We start from the raw sequence: 17,684 nt of genomic DNA on the forward strand, positions 1-17,684 counted from the left end.
GAATGATGGGTGTTAAACTTTATTTATTTATTTATTTTGCATAATGCTGGGTTTGGTTTTGTAGTATTTTGTTAGGGGTTTCATGTTCACAAGAGTTAGTGGCTTATAGATTTATTTTCCTGTGGTACCTGTAGGGGTCTGATTAGGCAGAGGAACTGTAAACCCCGGATATAGGGGCGGGCCAGGCCAGATAGCCGTATTCAGTCAGAGGGGTGTGCATATATTAACTGTGGTAGGTTGAAATCCGATTGGCCTCCTGTGTGTGGGCGGGGCTCAGCCACCTCTATAAAAGATGGTCTGTGAGGCTGGATAGGAGGGTTTTTTTTTAGCAAGAGCCCTGCACCACCGCGAGCTGTAACATGAGCGGCGCCGTAACTTGAGTGGCGCCGCCCCGTGCACCGCCCAGAGCAGCAGCGGCGGCGGGGCCGCCTTGAGCTGTAACACGAGCGGCGCCGCCCCGTGCACCACCGCGAGCAGCAGCGGCAGCGGCGCCACAGTGAGCGGCATCGCCCCGTGCACCGCCAAGAGCAGCAGTGGCGGCAGCGCCACCGCGAGCAGCACCGCCCAGAGCAGCAGCGGCAGCGGTGCCACTGCGATGCCACGAGCGATGCCACCCTGAGCCAGAGTATCAGCAGCAGCGCCGCCACAAGCAGCCACGCCGCCTCGGGCAGCGCTGCCATCAGGAGCAGCCTCTCAAGAGCCAACGGTGCAGCCATGCCGGGAGTGGGTCTGTGGTACAGTGAGGGTGAGGCAGGGAGCCTCCAGGGGGGACCCCAGCGACTGGGAGGTGGTGGTCCCCAGCAAGACTCGGGCACCTACCAGTCGGTTTGGTTTCTAATGCAGTTTGGTTTCTAATGTAGTTTGGTTTCTGATGCAGTTTGGTTTCTAATGTAGTTTGGATTCTGATGCATGGCGCGAAATAAAACTTTGCTTGATTTTCGCTTTGTGTCAGTCTCGTTCCTTTGATCACGGACCCTAAAATTGGGGGCTCGTCCGGGATCAAACAACGAGAACTGACCCAGCATCGGAACTTATGGGAAAAGCCTCCGGAGGTGTTAGGATTTTATCTGTCTGTCTGGTTGGAGCTCCAGGGTATGGCCCACCGGGGAGAAGCTGGACGCAACCATGCTCCCCAGGGCTGGAGTGGATGCGGGGACGCCCCATCCCTCTGCTGGTAGATCGACAGGGGGTTTGAGTCCCCCTGGGCGGTCAGGGGGTTCGAGTCCCCCTAGGCAGTCATCGGGGGTTTGAGTCCCCCTAGATGGTTAGGGGGTTCGAGTCCCCCTGGATGTTCACCAGGGGGTTCGAGTCCCCCTGGATGGTCAGGGGGTTCGAGTCCCCCTAGGCAGTCATTGGGGGTTCGAGTCCCCCTAGATGGTCAGGGGGTTCGAGCCCCTGGATGACCCCCCTGGATGGTCATCAGGGGTCGAGTCCCCCTAGGCGGTCAGGGGTTTGAGTCCCCCTAGGAAATCCCCACTGGTGGCAGGACCACTGGGTCTGTGGTTTTCTTTGTCTTGTCTTTTTGTTGTCTGCTGTGTTGTTTGTTATGTTTGAAGGAATGGGGCAAGCAAAGAGTAAGGGGACTCTGACTTTCATCCCTCTGTTCCTCATAATAGATGTGGGGCTTCTCCCTCACTCATTTCGTGTGTTAAGGGCTATCACTAGAGCCAACTGGGGTTAGTCTAACTCAGGACAGAGACTTTAAGGAATATTCCCAAGCAGCTGCCGAAACTCCCTTTGTTTCAGGGAATTCCTTGCCTTCTCTGGCCCGACGTGGACTGCCTAACCCCTCCCCCTTGCTGGCGGGAAAGCATGGCGTCTGAAGTGGAATGGGCCCAGATGGAACATGAAATCTGTTAGCAAAGAGATGACTGAACTGATGGTTAATTATCTGTCTCAGGGTTTTAATGGGTAATTGTTAAAGTAGCTTTCAGAGTCTTTGGCAACCTGAAGCTTTGAAGTTTAGCTTGGATGACAAATGGAATGAAGTGCTAGGGTGCTGGTTGCTGAAACTGGGTTTGTGCTTTTGAAATCTGTTAGTAAACAAGTTTTGTGCTTAACGGCTGTCGTAACAGTTCACAAGTGGCTAAAATGTGAATGGTTTTCTCTTTGCTCACCTAGAATTGTAATTGAGATCTCTTTGACTCATAAGCCTTTTCCCTGATGTGCAAAGTTACTCAGGAAGTACTGCTAAATCAATGATAAACCTTGGGTTACATTTGGGTAAATGCTGTAACTACTCCAGAGGAACCCGAAAATCAGGGGGCAGTGAATCTTGATTTTGCCAGTCAGTCAGTCCTGGATACAAGGAGGAAACTTTAGGAAATTGAAGGATTTGAAGGGAAGAATCTGATTGAGTTATTGGGAATAGGAGAAAGGTGTTTAACAACAGGGATGCACAAGAGGATGAAAAACAGACAAAAAGACTTGTTAAGGTTTTGGCATTACATGAGGCAGGGAAGAAACAGGTTGGGGATAGTAAATGGAAGGAAAAGCCTAAGCACAGAAAAGGCAGGCAGGAAGACTTAGATCCAGACCAGTGTGCTTACTGTAAGGAAAAGGGTATCAGGTGTCAGCAAAGAAAGCACAGCTCTGTCAGAGCCATGCCACATATCTAGGCTTTGATCTTCATGAGGGAGTGCGGTCACTGTCTGAGTCCAGGAAACAGGTGATCACCGGATACCCCTGCCCCATCACGTCCCGACATCTGAGGAAGTTTCTTGGATGGTGGGCTACTGTAGGCTGTGGATACTGCAGTTTGTGGAGATTGCCCAACCTCCATACGAACTGGCAAAGGGGGGGCTCACTATGATAGAGTGGACAGCTGAGGCCGAAGGAGCATTTCAGGAATTACAAGCAGCTTTACTATGTGCTCCAGCATTGGCCATCCCCGATGTTACCAAGCCCTTCCACTTGGTGTGTGGATGAAAAAGCAGGGGTGGCCAAAGGAGTTTTAACTCGGACCCTGGGGCCTTGGAAAAGGCCAGTAGCCTGTCTTAGCAAGAAACTAGATCCAGTAGCAGCTGGGTTTCCCCCTTGCCTCCGCATAATTGCTGCCATAGCCGTCCTGGTCAAGGATGCAAGTAAATTGACTTTGGATCAAAATCTCATTTTGACCACCACACATGCCATCGAGGGCCTTCTCCGGACTCCACCGGGCTGAAGGATGACAAATGCCCGAGTGACGGGGTATCAGGCCCTCCTCCTCAATGAACCAAGAGTGACCTTCCGGCCCCCTGCAGTGCTAAATCCAGCCATGCTGCTGCCAGAGGAGCTGGCTGACCACCCACATGACTGTGGGGATGTCCTAATTCAAGTTGCAGGAATAAGGCCGGATCTCAGAGACATTCCCCTCCCGGATGCCGAGATGATTCTGTTCACAGATGGGAGTAGCTACATGGTCAATGGAAAGAGGTATGCAGGGGCTGCAGTAGTTTCTCCTGGGCAGAGACTCTGGACAGCAGCCCTGCCACATGGAACTTCAGCACAAAAAGCGGAGCTGATTGCACTCACTAAGGCACTGCAGATGGCCAAAGGTAAAACCACCAACATCTATACAGACAGCAGGTACGCCTTTGCTACTCTCCATATACATGGGGCTATTTATAAAGAAAGGGGCCTACTAACAGCAGAAGGAAAAGGAATTAAAAACAGAGGAGAAATATTGGCTCTACTCCAGGCTATCTGGGACTCAAAAGAGGTGGCTGTTATGCAGTGCCCAGGACACCAAAAAGGAATTGATCTGATCTCAAAAGGAAACCAATTAGCAGATCAAGCCGCTAAGCAAGCAGCACGAGAAACAGTGCAAGAACTGGTTACACTCCCGGCTCCAGCCCTACCAGAAAAACCGAATTATTCAGAAGAAGATTTAAGGTATTTACAGAAATGGGTTAAATTGGACTATGAAGGGGACTGGGCTAAGACTGAAGCAGGAAAAATAATTCTTGAACAGATACATCAGGGTACTCATTTGGGGATACGCAACTTCAAGGAGCTTATAGGCAAGCAGTTCCAGGTTTATAAATTAGGGCATATGGTACAGGATGTAGTCGATAGATGTGCTCAATGCCAGGCAGTTAATGTGGGAAGAACTAAAATGGGAAGAGGGAAAAGAGAAAGAGGTAAGGAACCAGGAATTTATTGGGAAATAGATTTTACAGAAATGAAACCTGGAAAATATGGACACAAGTACATGTTACTTTTTGTAGATACCTTTTCAGGCTGGGTAGAGGCTTTTCCTGCCAAACATGAGACGGCAGGAGTGGTAGCGAAAAAGCTATTAGAAGAAATAATTCCTAGGTTTGGGCTGCCTCTTGCAATCGGGTCAGACAATGGCCCTGCATTTGTTAGTTCAGTCTCACAGGCATTGGCCAAGGCCATGGGCACTAATTGGAAACTACATTGTGCCTACCGGCCTCAGAGTTCTGGGCAAGTAGAGAGAATGAACCGGACTCTTAAAGAGACCTTGACAAAACTAATTCTGGAGACTGGCGGTGGATGGGTGGATCTCCTCCCTTTTGCCCTCCTCAGGGCACGATGTACACCCTATTTAAGCAAGGTGACCCCATTTGAAATAATGTTTGAGAGACCCCCCCCTCCCGTCCTCGACTGCAAGAGGTTGCCTTAGCGGAAATGACTGACCAATCTGTACTCCAGTCACTGCAGGCATTACAGTCTGTCTTAAAAAAAAGCCCACTCAGGGATCCAGACTGCCCACACTGGGATGGAGATGGAGGTGGAACCACATCCCTACTAACCCGGGGACTTGGTTTGGATACGTCGTTATCAAGTGGGAAACTTGGAGCCTCGCTGGAAGGGACCGTTTACTGTTATCTTGACCACCCCCATGGCAGTAAAAGTAGAAGGCATTAGGGCCTGGATTCATGCGGGTCATGTCAAACGAGCCGAGAATGAGGACACTCCCCAGAGATGGAAGCTGCAGGCGACAGACCCCGCTGACCATGGACTAAAGCTAAGGCTAAAAAAAACCTGAATTTATTGTTGCTCCTATTGTTCCCTGTTTATAAAATATATAGGTGGGAAAATAGATGAACAGAAATAGGAAAAAAAATGGAAAAGGTTATACAAAGCGTTGAATGGCTAACTCATCAGCCGACTGTGCACTACTGTTACTTTTTGGCCCCAATATTACATGATCAAAATAACCCCCTTACAATAGGAGAACATAGAACTGGCTGAAAAGTCAAGGATTTGACTGATTTCCAAAGAAAAAGGGGGAATGTAGGGGCCTGATTAGGCAGAGGAACTGTAAACCCCGGATATAGGGGTGGGCCAGGCCAGATAGCCGTATTCAGTCAGAGGGGTGTGCATATATTAACTGTGGTAGGTTGAAATCCGATTGGCCTCCTGTGTGTGGGCGGGGCTCAGCCACCTCTATAAAAGATGGTCTGTGAGGCTGGATAGGAGGGTTTTTTTTAGCAAGAGCCCTGCACCACCGCGAGCTGTAACATGAGCGGCGCCGTAACTTGAGTGGCGCTGCCCCGTGCACCGCCCAGAGCAGCAGCGGCAGCGGCGCCACAGCCAGCGGCATCGCCCCGTGCACCGCCCAGAGCAGCAGCGGCAGCGGTGCCACTGCGATGCCACGAGCGATGCCACCCTGAGCCAGAGTATCAGCAGCAGCACCGCCGCAAGCAGCCACGCCGCCTCGGGCAGCGCTGCCATCAGGAGCAGCCTCTCAAGAGCCAACGGTGCAGCCATGCCGGGAGTGGGTCTGTGGTACAGTGAAGGTGAGGCAGGGAGCCTCCAGGGGGGACCCCAGCGACTGGGAGGTGGTGGTCCCCAGCAAGATTCGGGCACCTACCAGTCGGTTTGGTTTCTAATGCAGTTTGGTTTCTAATGCAGTTTGGTTTCTGATGCATGGCGCGAAATAAAACTTTGCTTGATTTTCGCTTTGTGTCAGTCTCGTTCCTTTGATCACGGACCCTAACAGTACCCTTGTCTCATCTGGGATTTGGGTAATCCTAATGTCATAGAATGAGACGTCTTTTATTTTTCAGTAGAGTTTGTAAAAGATTGATGTTTATTCTTCTAAATCATTTGTTGCTTGCTTTTGGTTTAGTTTGCTCCTTTCTAGTGTCTTAAAGTGGAATTTTAGATTATTTATTTGGGATCTTTCTTTTTTAATGGAATTTATTTAACTTCTTGGATGTGTAGATTAGTGCTTTTAATCAAATTTGGGAGATTTTCAGCTACTATTTTTCAAATATTGTTTTTGATGAGCAGTCTGTTGCCATCCTTATCTTCATTCTTCTGTACATATTCATTGGCTGCTCTTGAGACTTTCTCTTTTTTTCAGTGAGCTTGAGAAATTAATTATTATGTGCATTGGTGTAATTTTCTTCATTTTTTTTGTGCTTGGGATTTGTTGCACTTCTTGGTTTTCCCAGTTTTCGTTAAACTGGGAAAATTTTCAGACATTATTCATTTAAATATTTTTCTGTCCTCACACTGTCTTCTCTTTTGATGACTCCAATTATGTTCATATTCCTGCATCTGAAGCTGGCCTACAGTTCACTTATGTTCTTTCCATTATTATTTTTTATTCTTTTTTTTTTCTCTCTGTAGTCTCTTTCGGGTAGTTTCTAAGTCTTCAACTTCAATGTCAAGTTCATTTCATGTTTTTTTTTTAATTTCATTGTCTAATCTGCCATTAATTTGATCTAGTGCATCTTTCACTACAGACAATGTATTTACCAATTCTTAAAGTTTCAGTCCATTTATGATTAAAAAAAAACTCCTCAATGAGATTAAAGGCATCTATGTAAATCCTACAATCTAAAATTATTTATTATTGTTATTGTTAAGGAATAATTTATATATATAGCAAAATGGACTCTTTGATGTATCATTCTATGTGTTGGCAAATAGCGAATGCTCCCTGTGGTATTACCACCAACACAATCAAGAGTTTAACAGTTCCAGCAGCCCCTTCTGACTCCAAGCTATTGTTAACTAAGACATTTTATGATATACATTATTTATAAGTGATAAATGTGAAGGCCTATATAACATTGATTATTTATCAATGTAATGTACCATAGCAGTGATTAAAGGAGTAAAATGACTGTGTGCCAAAAGACACTTTAAAAATTTCATCATTCATAAATAATTTCTTTAAAAAATCTCAGCAAGCACACACTTGGAATATGGGAAAACAATCCCAATCTGATGTAGAGCATCATGAGAAACCTCCAGTTCTCATTATGCAACTTTTGCAATGAGTGCGTTACATATACCACTCCTTGTAATTATGAAATATTGAATGTTTCCTCATGCGATCCAGAAGACAGGGATATCTTTTCCCATCATTTTTATTCAGTGTTATTCTAAAAACTCTTTCTAGTACAGTAAGGCAGTGAAAAAAATAAAAGCACAAACATGATAAAGGAAGAAGAAAAAATTCTGTTTATTCGAAGAAGGTAACACTGTATACATAGAAAAAAAATCAACAAAACACCTTTCTGGAATAAAACAGCCACTAGGTAGCAAGATAAAATTTTATTTTTGTATATTAACAGTGAAACTGTTACAATATTAAGTAAATTAATTTCACTTACAATAGCATAAAACAGGAATAACTAAATATAAATTTTATAAAACATATTCCTTATGTTGAGGATTTTAAAATATTATTGAGAGAAATTTGAAGAGAACTAAATAAATGGCCGATTGTACCATGACCGTGGATTTTAAGCCTCAATTTTGTTAAGATCTCAGTTGTCCACAAACTGATCCATAGATTTAATACAACTCAGTCAAACCCTAATAAAGTCTTTTACAGAAATTATTGAGCCGATTTTCAAATTTATTTAGAAATTTGATGGAGATAAAATAAGCAAAACAAACGTCAAAAAGAACGATGTTGGAAGATACCCACCAGGTGATTTCAGGACTTGCTACAAGGTTGTTACATTAGAGACAATAGCAACTGAAGTAGGTCACAGAGGAAAGGACCTTTTCAGTAGTTGTGTTGGACCATCTGAACAACATGGAGAAAATTTAACTACAACCCGTTTCTTAGAACCCTACAAACATGAATTCAAGATGAGTTATAAAAACTAAAGCTATTAAGTTTCCAGAAGAAAATACAAAAATATCTTTTCATCATTTAAATTGGAAAGGTTCCTTACAGTAGACACAAAAAGTTCTACACATAAAAGCAAAAGTGGATAAATTAGCCTTCATCAAAAGACAAAAACAAAAACAAAAATATTTCTGTGCATTAAATGACATATTTAAGAAAATGACAAGCAAGTGACAGACTGGGAAAAAATGTTCACAAGGCATATAGCTAACAAAGGGCTCATATTTAGAACTTACAATGAGCTTCCACAAATAAATAATAAAAAGACAAACAATTCTATTAAAATGGGCAGTAGCTTTGGACACTCCTCAAAGGAAGATACAAAGATTGCTGATACACACTTGGAAACAGTATTAATCATCAGGGAAAATTTCAATTAAAACCACAATGAGATACAATTTCACTAACCTCAGAATGGCTAAAGTTTAAAACTGGTTCTACCAAATGTTAGCAAGGTTGTGGGGCAACCAGAATTTTTCTACATTGCTGCCAGAGTTATGAAGTGGTTGAACCACTTTGGAAAACTGACAGAAATATTAACTCTTATGTTTTACCCAGATGAAATACAGATATCCACCCATAAAATCACTTGTATGATAGTTTTTATAATAATCCAACCAGAAACAACTCAAACGTCAGTGGGATGGAGGAGCAAATGGTGGCATCTTCACAGGATGGAACACGACTCAGCAACAGGAATGAACTGATTCACCTACAGACCGGTTCGAATCTCTCAAACACTGATGTGGAAGAAGGCAGACATAGGAGTGTTCGTACTGTCTGCTTCCCTATGCATGAAGTTCAGGAGCAAGGATATATCATCTACAGGTCTACAGTGATGGAAAGCAGAAGAGGGGATGACCACGGAAGATGGGAATAGGGAATTCCTGGCATGACGGACAGGTTCTAGACCTTCGCTGGGGTGGCGATTACACAGGCACATTGGTTTATCAAGACATCACAATCTTTCCATTTCATTGAATGCAGACTTTTATCCCAAAGTATAAGCTGGAGAAATGTATCTATAACTGGGAGGGCATTCCTACTTAAATTGAAGAAGCAGGGCCTTCCATGATCAGAAGGAAAATGTGATGGGAGAACACTAGGCACAGCGCAGTTTGGGAAAATTATTTTGTAGGAAAAAATAATACTGCAGTGATTCATGGCTTCATTTTTAGAAATTTAGACATTAATGCCATGTCGAAGCATTACAAGAAGAATGACATTTTTTAGAAACAGAATGTCCATTGTATGTGACTGACCACACAGGAACAACCAAAAAACATTGCCTGTGGTTTGACTTTTGAGTGGTGAAATGGAGGGCATGTCACATGGTATGAGCAAACCCTTAGCAGTAAGGTTTTCCATCACTAGGTCATGCAGCAAGATTACCCTACATAATCATATGAGCCACTTTACACACGCCCTGGTGGCTTTTACGGTGTCTGGTGTCTGATATCTGAGCCCTACTAATTTCTGAGTCTTTCCTGCCCCAAACAAGGGTCCCATCAACTCCATGGGGTAATTTAATCTTTTTGTACATTTAGTGCTAATTTGTGCCTACATTGCACAGCATCTGATTATGATTTATTTCTCTCCAGCGCTATGTGGCCAGTTTCTCTGGAGTCTGGCACCTAATTAAGCCTTGGCTGAAATGTTGGGATTTTACTTGCCGTCTACCTGTATAGACAGGGAGGTAACTGAATTCTGTTCTGTACATTTCAAGCCTCCATCCTTCAGTGGATGGGTTCAATCTCCAGTCGCAGCCATGACCTGAACTATTACTCACATCCTTCTGTTCAGATCTTCTTTGATACCAATCCCTGACTTCACTGGGCAGCGGGATGTTTCTTTCTGAATGCTGGACAAAGTCCTCTCATTTCCTCACTTCACCTCCACACATGGGCTATGATTTAAAATTTCCACCTCTGATTTCCCCAGCTTCCTCATACACCTGGAAAATGAACCCTGGCCTCACTGGGTCTGAGCCTTTCTAGAATTGTGACCATGTCACCTATATCCCAGCAGGTGGCCCGAAGAGATGGTAGAGGAGGGCAGAGCAGGGAAGAAGGCTCTGGCTTCCCAGCCACTGTCAAACTATCCTCAGGTTCCTAAGTGCCTGTGAGCACAGACAGGTCTAGGAAAGAAAAACGTGACTGCTCCTCCATCTCACTGTCTGCCCTGTGTACTTCTGGCTCTTTTAAAAAGGCGTCTTGAATTTTCTTGAAAGGCGAGAGAAGGAAAGTACAACTGGACTATTTTGGCAAACCTTTGCAACAGAAGGCATCGAAGAACTCCTCAAACCTGCAAAGTGCCGTCACGGTTGTTTGAGGTATCACTTGTTTTTGAATTAAATACTGTCTGTAAGCGTCACTCTGTGGTCACTGGCACAATAGTTAACTTACGGATAAAGGGAAACTTATTGAGGTATCTCTGTATTCCTGGGTAGCTTACAGAGTCCAGGGATTTACAAAGAAGCTCTCAAAAAATAAAACAAGGATAAATTATAATTACTTTAAATGTATATTTTGGCTAATAAATTGAGCTAATTTAACCAAGGTTATTCTTGTGTTTTGCTAGGTTGCATGCATTTCTTTTTTAATTTTTAAATTTAAATTTAATGTAGTTAACGTACAATGTATTATTAGTCTCAGGGGTAGAATTTAGTGACTCATCAGTTGCAAATAAAACCTGGTGCTCAATACATCAAGTGTCCTCCATAATGCCCGTCACCCAGTCACCCCATCCTCCCACCCGCCTCCCCTCCAGCAGCCTTCAGTCTGTCTCCTTTAGTTAAGAGTCTCATTTTTTCCCCTCTCTGCTCTTATCTTATTTTATTTTTCCCTCCCTTCCCCTATAATCTTCTGTTTTCTTTCTTTAATTCCACGTATGAGTGAAATTGTCCATGTGTCTTTCTTTGACTTATTTCACTCAGCATTACTACCCTCTAGTTCCAGCCACATTGTTGCAAATGGCAAGATTTCATTTCTTTTGATGGCTGCGTAGTGTTCTGTTGCACACATGTACCACATCTCTATTTGTTCATCTGTTGATGGACATCTGGGCTCTTTCCATATTTTGGCTATTGTGGACAAAACTACTGTCCTAATGACAGTTATGTCTTAATGACCCAGAATTGCACTACAGGTATTTATCCAAAGGATACAAAAATACCGATTCAAAGGGGCACCTGTAACCAAGGTTGTTATTACTATGTGGTGCAGTAGACTTACCTTTTCATTTTATGTATTAGCAACTAATATTTAATGAAGACATGTAGTATGATGCCATTTATCAGCTTTCTGGTGTTAGAGTGCTACAACTCATTATAATTTGTCCCTGTAGCCATAGTGTGTTGTTACGCAAGATTTACTTGAGTTTCTATTGAGGACAAGGCCCCAGATGCATCATCATTCCTATGGAGCAGAATAGTTGCCCATGCTCTAGAGTTTCTGGAAGATACTGCAATGAAAATTAGAACAGACTCTACATTCTTTTAAGTTCCGTATGTTGAATATTAAATGGTATAAAATATACTTTTGTTCAAATATGTGTATATCACTATCTCCAAAATCTCATCCCTTAATTTCTCTTCAGTGTTTCCCATTTGCCATGGACCCTTCCATGTCATTGAAATAAATCTTGGGGCACCTGGATGGCTCAGGTGGTTAAGCATCTGACTCTTGGTTTGGGCTCAGGTCATGATCTCAGGGTCATGAGATTGAGACCGGTGTAGCGCTCTGCACTCAGCAGGGAGTCAGACTAAGATTCTCTTGCTCTTCCTCTCCCCCTACACTCTCTCACTCTGTCTTTCTCTTTCTCAAATAAATAAATAAATCATAAAAAACATAAATCTTGTGAGGTCCTCAATGACCTTAACTTTTTCAACCTTTTAGTCAGTGCTCAGTACCCACTTCACACAACTTCTCTGAAGGATTTGACATAGCCAGTTAAGCCCCGTTGTTTAAAAAATTCCTGTCTCCCTGATCTTCTTCCTACCTTCTCAGGCTTTAATATCCCTTCTTGATTTGTCCTGTGTATCCTCACCTCTAAACATGGGAGCCATTCATGCTCAGTCCTAGGTGCTGTGTTCTCTGCACTCACTTGCCGAGTGTCTGACCCAGCACGCTCATCGGACTCCGCCTGGATGCTGCTGTCTTCTGGGTTATCTGCAGCCCTGTGTTCCACGTGCATGTTCAGGAAAGAAAACAAACACTGCATTTCTAACAGAGGCCTTGGACGTCCACCCCAAACTTGCCCTGTCCCTACTCTTCACCACATCTATAAATAACTACAGAATTCTTCTGATAACACATCAAAAACATCAAGTTTCATTCTTTAACACCCTGTCTTCTTGATAACCACAGATCTCATAACCAACACAGTGTTTGTTGGCTCGCTTCCAAACCAGGGACCCCATTGCACCCCTTTTCACTCCTCTGCTGTCCTGTCCAGCTGCTGTCGTCTCGGGCCCAGCCTGCTCTCACCGCTCCTCCCATTGGTGCTGCGCTGACTGCCTGCAGTCAGCGCCCACACAGCAGCCATGGGTCTCCAGAAAGCCCAAACTAGGCACATCGTTCTCTCGTTTTAAAAGCTCAAGTGACTGTTTCCCACACTCTGACTCAAACCCAGACTCCTCACCCTGGCCACGGGTTGCTTCTTTTACCTCATTTCCCACTGGAGAAGCCACACCCTGCCATCGTTACAGAGCTCTCCTTCTTACGGGACTCTGAGAAAGGTGGGCCACACCCCTCCACTGCCCAACCATGGCTGCTGCTGTCCCCTCTGTCTCCTCGGCTGGGAATACTGTTTTCCCACACTGATACATTGATTATCACCACGTCTCCACACACACAATTAGGGTGTGAGCTCTTTGAAGATGCGCTGGCTACGAATTGTCCTCTAAGCACTTCATAGCTCAACCCTAGGTTCCTAATGCATGCTTTATCAATCATTATTGACCAATATTGCAATTAATGTAACTTAATATTAATATTACTTAACATTTGCCAAGGGGATAGAACATTCTTCATACAGACATGGACTCACTACAGTGGCTCTGGGCTGGTCTTTGAAACAGCTGGCCTAGTCACTGTTGCTGGAGATAACGCCCTGGTGAGGAGAGGGACGGGTGTGATCCACTGCACAAACACCGTCTTCTCCAGCAGTGGCCACGGATCGAACACTCCCTGGTGGTTGTGAGCTTCTTGCGGGTGATAATAGCAGCTCCTTCATGTTTTATGGGCAACTGGAAATGAGGGTGGCTGAGATTGCAGTCAGGGGCACTACAGCTTGTGGTCTGTGAGGGATGGAACCTGGACAGGTGGGCAGGGCAAGGGTGTGAGCTGGGCAGGGCAGGGCAGACTGCTCCCAAAGGCATAAGAGGCTAAGATCCAACAGGCTGCAGGGTTTGGAGACCAAATACAAGGAGAGTTTGATGCTCACTCGCAGATAGGTAGGAGGGTTTTTGTTTTTCTTTAATGATTTAATTCAGCAACCTTTAAAAATAGAGAGAAAGAGAAAGAAGGAAGGAAGGAAGGAAATAGGAAGGAAGGAAAAAAGGAAAGGAGGGAGGAAGAGAGAGAAGAAAGAAAGGGATAGTTAACTTTCGACAAAAGAGAAGAATTTTTAAAACAATAAGAGCAGGACTTTTTTAAATGAAATTTATAAATGGAACAAAACTTAGATATCTTCTTTAGAAAAATGTCTGAAATGTTAGTTACAAAAACAAACAAAAGGTATTTATCTGGAGAAACCCACACCTGTAACTTCATGAACCTGAAAAATAGAGACCACGCAGACTTCTTTTTACTGACGCAACATGGGATCGAATCCCCTTCATTGAATTAGTAAGCTGAATCTTATACAAAACTTCAGTCATGAGGTACTATCAATTCCAAGACAAGGAACATTGGTTAAATTAACAGAGTTCCAACTTTGACATTATAAGGAGTCAGTGAATGAATTTAATATATTTGGTCTAAGACAAAGAAAGTGGATATTTACAGTTTATTTGCAGAATTTGTAAAGCTGCTTAATAATCTCAAGAACAATGTTTATCCTTGTTTTTAACCTGGAAATGGTTATATTCTGAATTTTGATTTACAACAGTTGCTATGAGTTATCCCAAGAAATGTGTCTGCTCAGCTCTGAAAGAATGACTTTGAAGAGTGAAGATTCAGCAGATACTGGTCTTCAATTTGATTCTTTAAGATAGCAGGGGAGACGTTGTCGGGGGTCGGCCCGTTGGGAGGACGGCAGCATCAGCGGAGGGAGGACTCCGGGAGGACTTGCCTGTGTGGGTGACAGAAACTCGGAACGTGTGAAGAAGGGTAGCCTGGACAGATCCCATGAGATGTCCCTCTGTCGTGGAAGACCTTGCATTTCAGCTCGGGGTTTAAACTTTCTCTGGTAGACCCGGCTCTTCAGAAGCAGTCAGTCTTCCCCCACCCTCTTCACCCGCCTGATGGCCACGGGCAGGATGTGGAGGCCCTGGGGCTGGAGGGGCCACACGAGGGATGGGTTCGGATGCCAAGTCACTGCATTAAGAAAAGCCACCAGCAGCATGGCGGCATCCTTCCCGGAACTTCCCATGTATTATCACCCACTGGTCTCTCTCACACCGAGACGCCACCATGGCAGCCGCCGTCACCCAAGCCAGTTACGAGGACATGCTGTCACCTCTGCTCACAAGGTGGCTGTCCCAGCAGCAGGTGTGTAACAATGGACTGAAACGGACCTGACGCCCGAGCCTCTCCTCTCAGGGATGTCAGAGTGCGTCCCTTGGACAAAACTGGCTACACGGCCACCATGGACTGCCAGAGACACTTTCACCCAGACACAATGTTCCCCAAACACAGTCAGGGTTCTGTGAGACCTGCACGCAGAAGCAACAGTGTCTGTAAGAATGTTCTTCCAACAGAGGAAGCCCACCCGGGTGTCTGGTGGACGTGCTTTGCGTTGCAGTCTCCTTCCATCCCCCTCAGCACCCACAGGAGAAACATGGCGCACGGGTCAGGCGGTGTTTGAAGTCCCTGGGTTAACAGGCAAAGATAAATGTCTAACAAGAGGCGTCTGTCCTCTCTCGCATGGCAAGTGAGTATTTGATGGCTTCTGTTTCTGTAACTAGATGCAGAGCAATAGGAGGCTGGGGGCCATGTCACTGTCTCTCTACCACCCAACAACCGCTGGGTTGTTCACGAGACCCTAGTGAATGAACAATGATACAGGATGGGTGAGGAAGTGGGCGGACACGGCAGGCAGACAGGAAACACACAGAGGGGACAACACTGTCCCTCCCAGCTGCAGGACATGCCCAGCCTGCATGGCTGTGTTGAGAGTTATGTTTAAATGAGACTAAGCAGCTCAGAAGGAGGAGAGGTCTTCCAGGATGAAAGAGAGGGGACGTGACCATTCCCTTCACTGCCATTCCCGTATCGGTGTCTAGCCTGTCCTCTGCGGATGCCAAGTGTCTCGGAGCTCAGCCCTGACTCAGAGACATCTGCACCACACAGCTCAGGTCCAGATCAGTACCGGTTCTGGCCCCCCAGCTTCCCTCTGGAACAGACCGGCAGGAACTGTGGTGCAGACGTGGGGAATGAACCAGGGAATGAATCCACCATCCTTCACACTGGACTGATGGATGACGATGAGAACAACACGAGACGATACTGAGGAAAAGATGGGAACAGGGCTGCCCTCGGAGCCATGTCTAAAGGGTGGGGCCGAGGAAGACTGTCTAGAAAACTCCCCCGGAGTTGCAACAGTAAGCCGGGACCCTCTGCCAAACTGTCCAGTACGGTGGCCACGGTGGTTGCTCGTTGTACGTGGTTATTTAAACTTCACTGCAGGAAACACAATCACACTGACGATTCAGATCCTCACTGGGCACATTTCAGACGCTCCATGCCTCTCCACATAGAGCACCTCTAGCCTCCAGAGTGGTGTGCCCGGGGTCCCGCTGAGCGCTTCCCGAGTCAGAGGCAGCGCTCTTCCAGAGCGTGTGGCTAACGTCCCAATCGGGATGGGGAGACTCAGGACAGGTGTTAGGATTTCCAGGGGACCAGCGAGGAGACTCCTGGACAGTACCTAATCCCCTGCTGGTTGACCCCAAGTGCGATGAATAAGCCCTTGTTAAGTGCGCGATGTGGGGACAGCCCCAGGACATCAACGGTGTCCTTGATTCTCATGAACTACAACCTCAGGTTCTCGTCATAAAACTGCAACCTTATTTTCTTTTAAATCTGAGTCCTATTTTCGGTTGAGTCACAATACCTCCTGTGGCAGAAAATTTCACCTACTCACTGCCAAGTGAAAACTGCCCAGTCATTGGACCGTGAGTCATTTCCGTTTGAGCCGAGCTGATTCAGAGCCTTGGCTCCTGACTTCCTCCCAGCGTGGTGTCTGCATGTCTCCCGTGTTTTCGGTGGGAAGACACGTCTGGTCTGCTGCTCTCCTGGGGATCCCCTGAGGCTGCTGAGAGACACTTGCTCCGTCTGGCCTTTGGTCATCAGCCTCCACTTCTGCCAAAGCTGCAAAAGTACCTGGTGCCGCTGCAGGCACAGGCCCGGGGCCACCCAGGTCACGTGGACTCCTGCGCCATGCAGCACCGCCTCTCCCCCACTCGTCGCCCCTTGGGGTGGGGGGAGGAGGCGTGTGGGCTGTGGGTCCCCGGCTAGGCCATCTTGTTGCCACTTTGTTCTGTGGCCGTTGCACCAGGGGGCAGAGCTGTCTACTCAAGGCTCGCTTCTTCCTGGCACTTCACTCAGAGAGAGAAGGACAGGTCCCCGTCCAACCTAAACAGTTGCTATCATCCTCCTCCAAATCAGGACTCAAATACTTGCAGTGCTGGGGGCAGGAGAGAGGGGACAGGGCTGTTGCTCAGGACTCCCCGGTCTGTGCCTCCCCTCCCCGCACTCTCCCTCCTCCCTTATGGGAAAACATCCATCCAGTCTGGTTCCTCTTCTGTCCCTTTGCAGCCTTTGTGACGTACACTGTGCTCAGCGTTATTCTGGGATTAACTGTGTGAGTCCAAAACGCAAGACTCTTGCGAATTAAAGCTGTTCCCATACCATCTGCAGAAGCCTGTGTCAGAGCTCAGAGCAATCGGAGTCTGAATTGTAGCCCACACTGTTTCCCGCTTTCACAGAATGCTTCCTGAGACCCTGCAAGGCCAGGGTCCCCCACAAGAAGAGGCGTGGCGGTGGGTGGGCAGCGGCCCAGGGAAGAGAGCATGGCCAGTGTGAGAGCACCACCAGGCCCCTCTCAGCAGCTGCATGCGTCTTTTACTACTGACCTCATGGGAAGCGTATTTGGGAGTTAGGTCTTATTCTCATAATCGTGTAGAATAATTCTGACCTATGGAATAAACTACAATTTTTGTAATTCTACACCAGGAGGTTCTCTGATGGCCTCCATCCCTGCTGGAAATTCTCACAGTTGAGTGATCTGCTCTGCTTTTCTTTAAGTATTTCCCCAATTTATACAGAAGAAATATTTCAAATGGATTCAAGACACAAGGTTAATTATGGTGTGAAGAGATTTAATAAAGCAAATTATTATGAACACTTAAATATGGTTT

This window comes from Meles meles, chromosome 5 (assembly GCF_922984935.1).
Source record: "Meles meles chromosome 5, mMelMel3.1 paternal haplotype, whole genome shotgun sequence".
NCBI lineage: Eukaryota > Metazoa > Chordata > Mammalia > Carnivora > Mustelidae > Meles > Meles meles.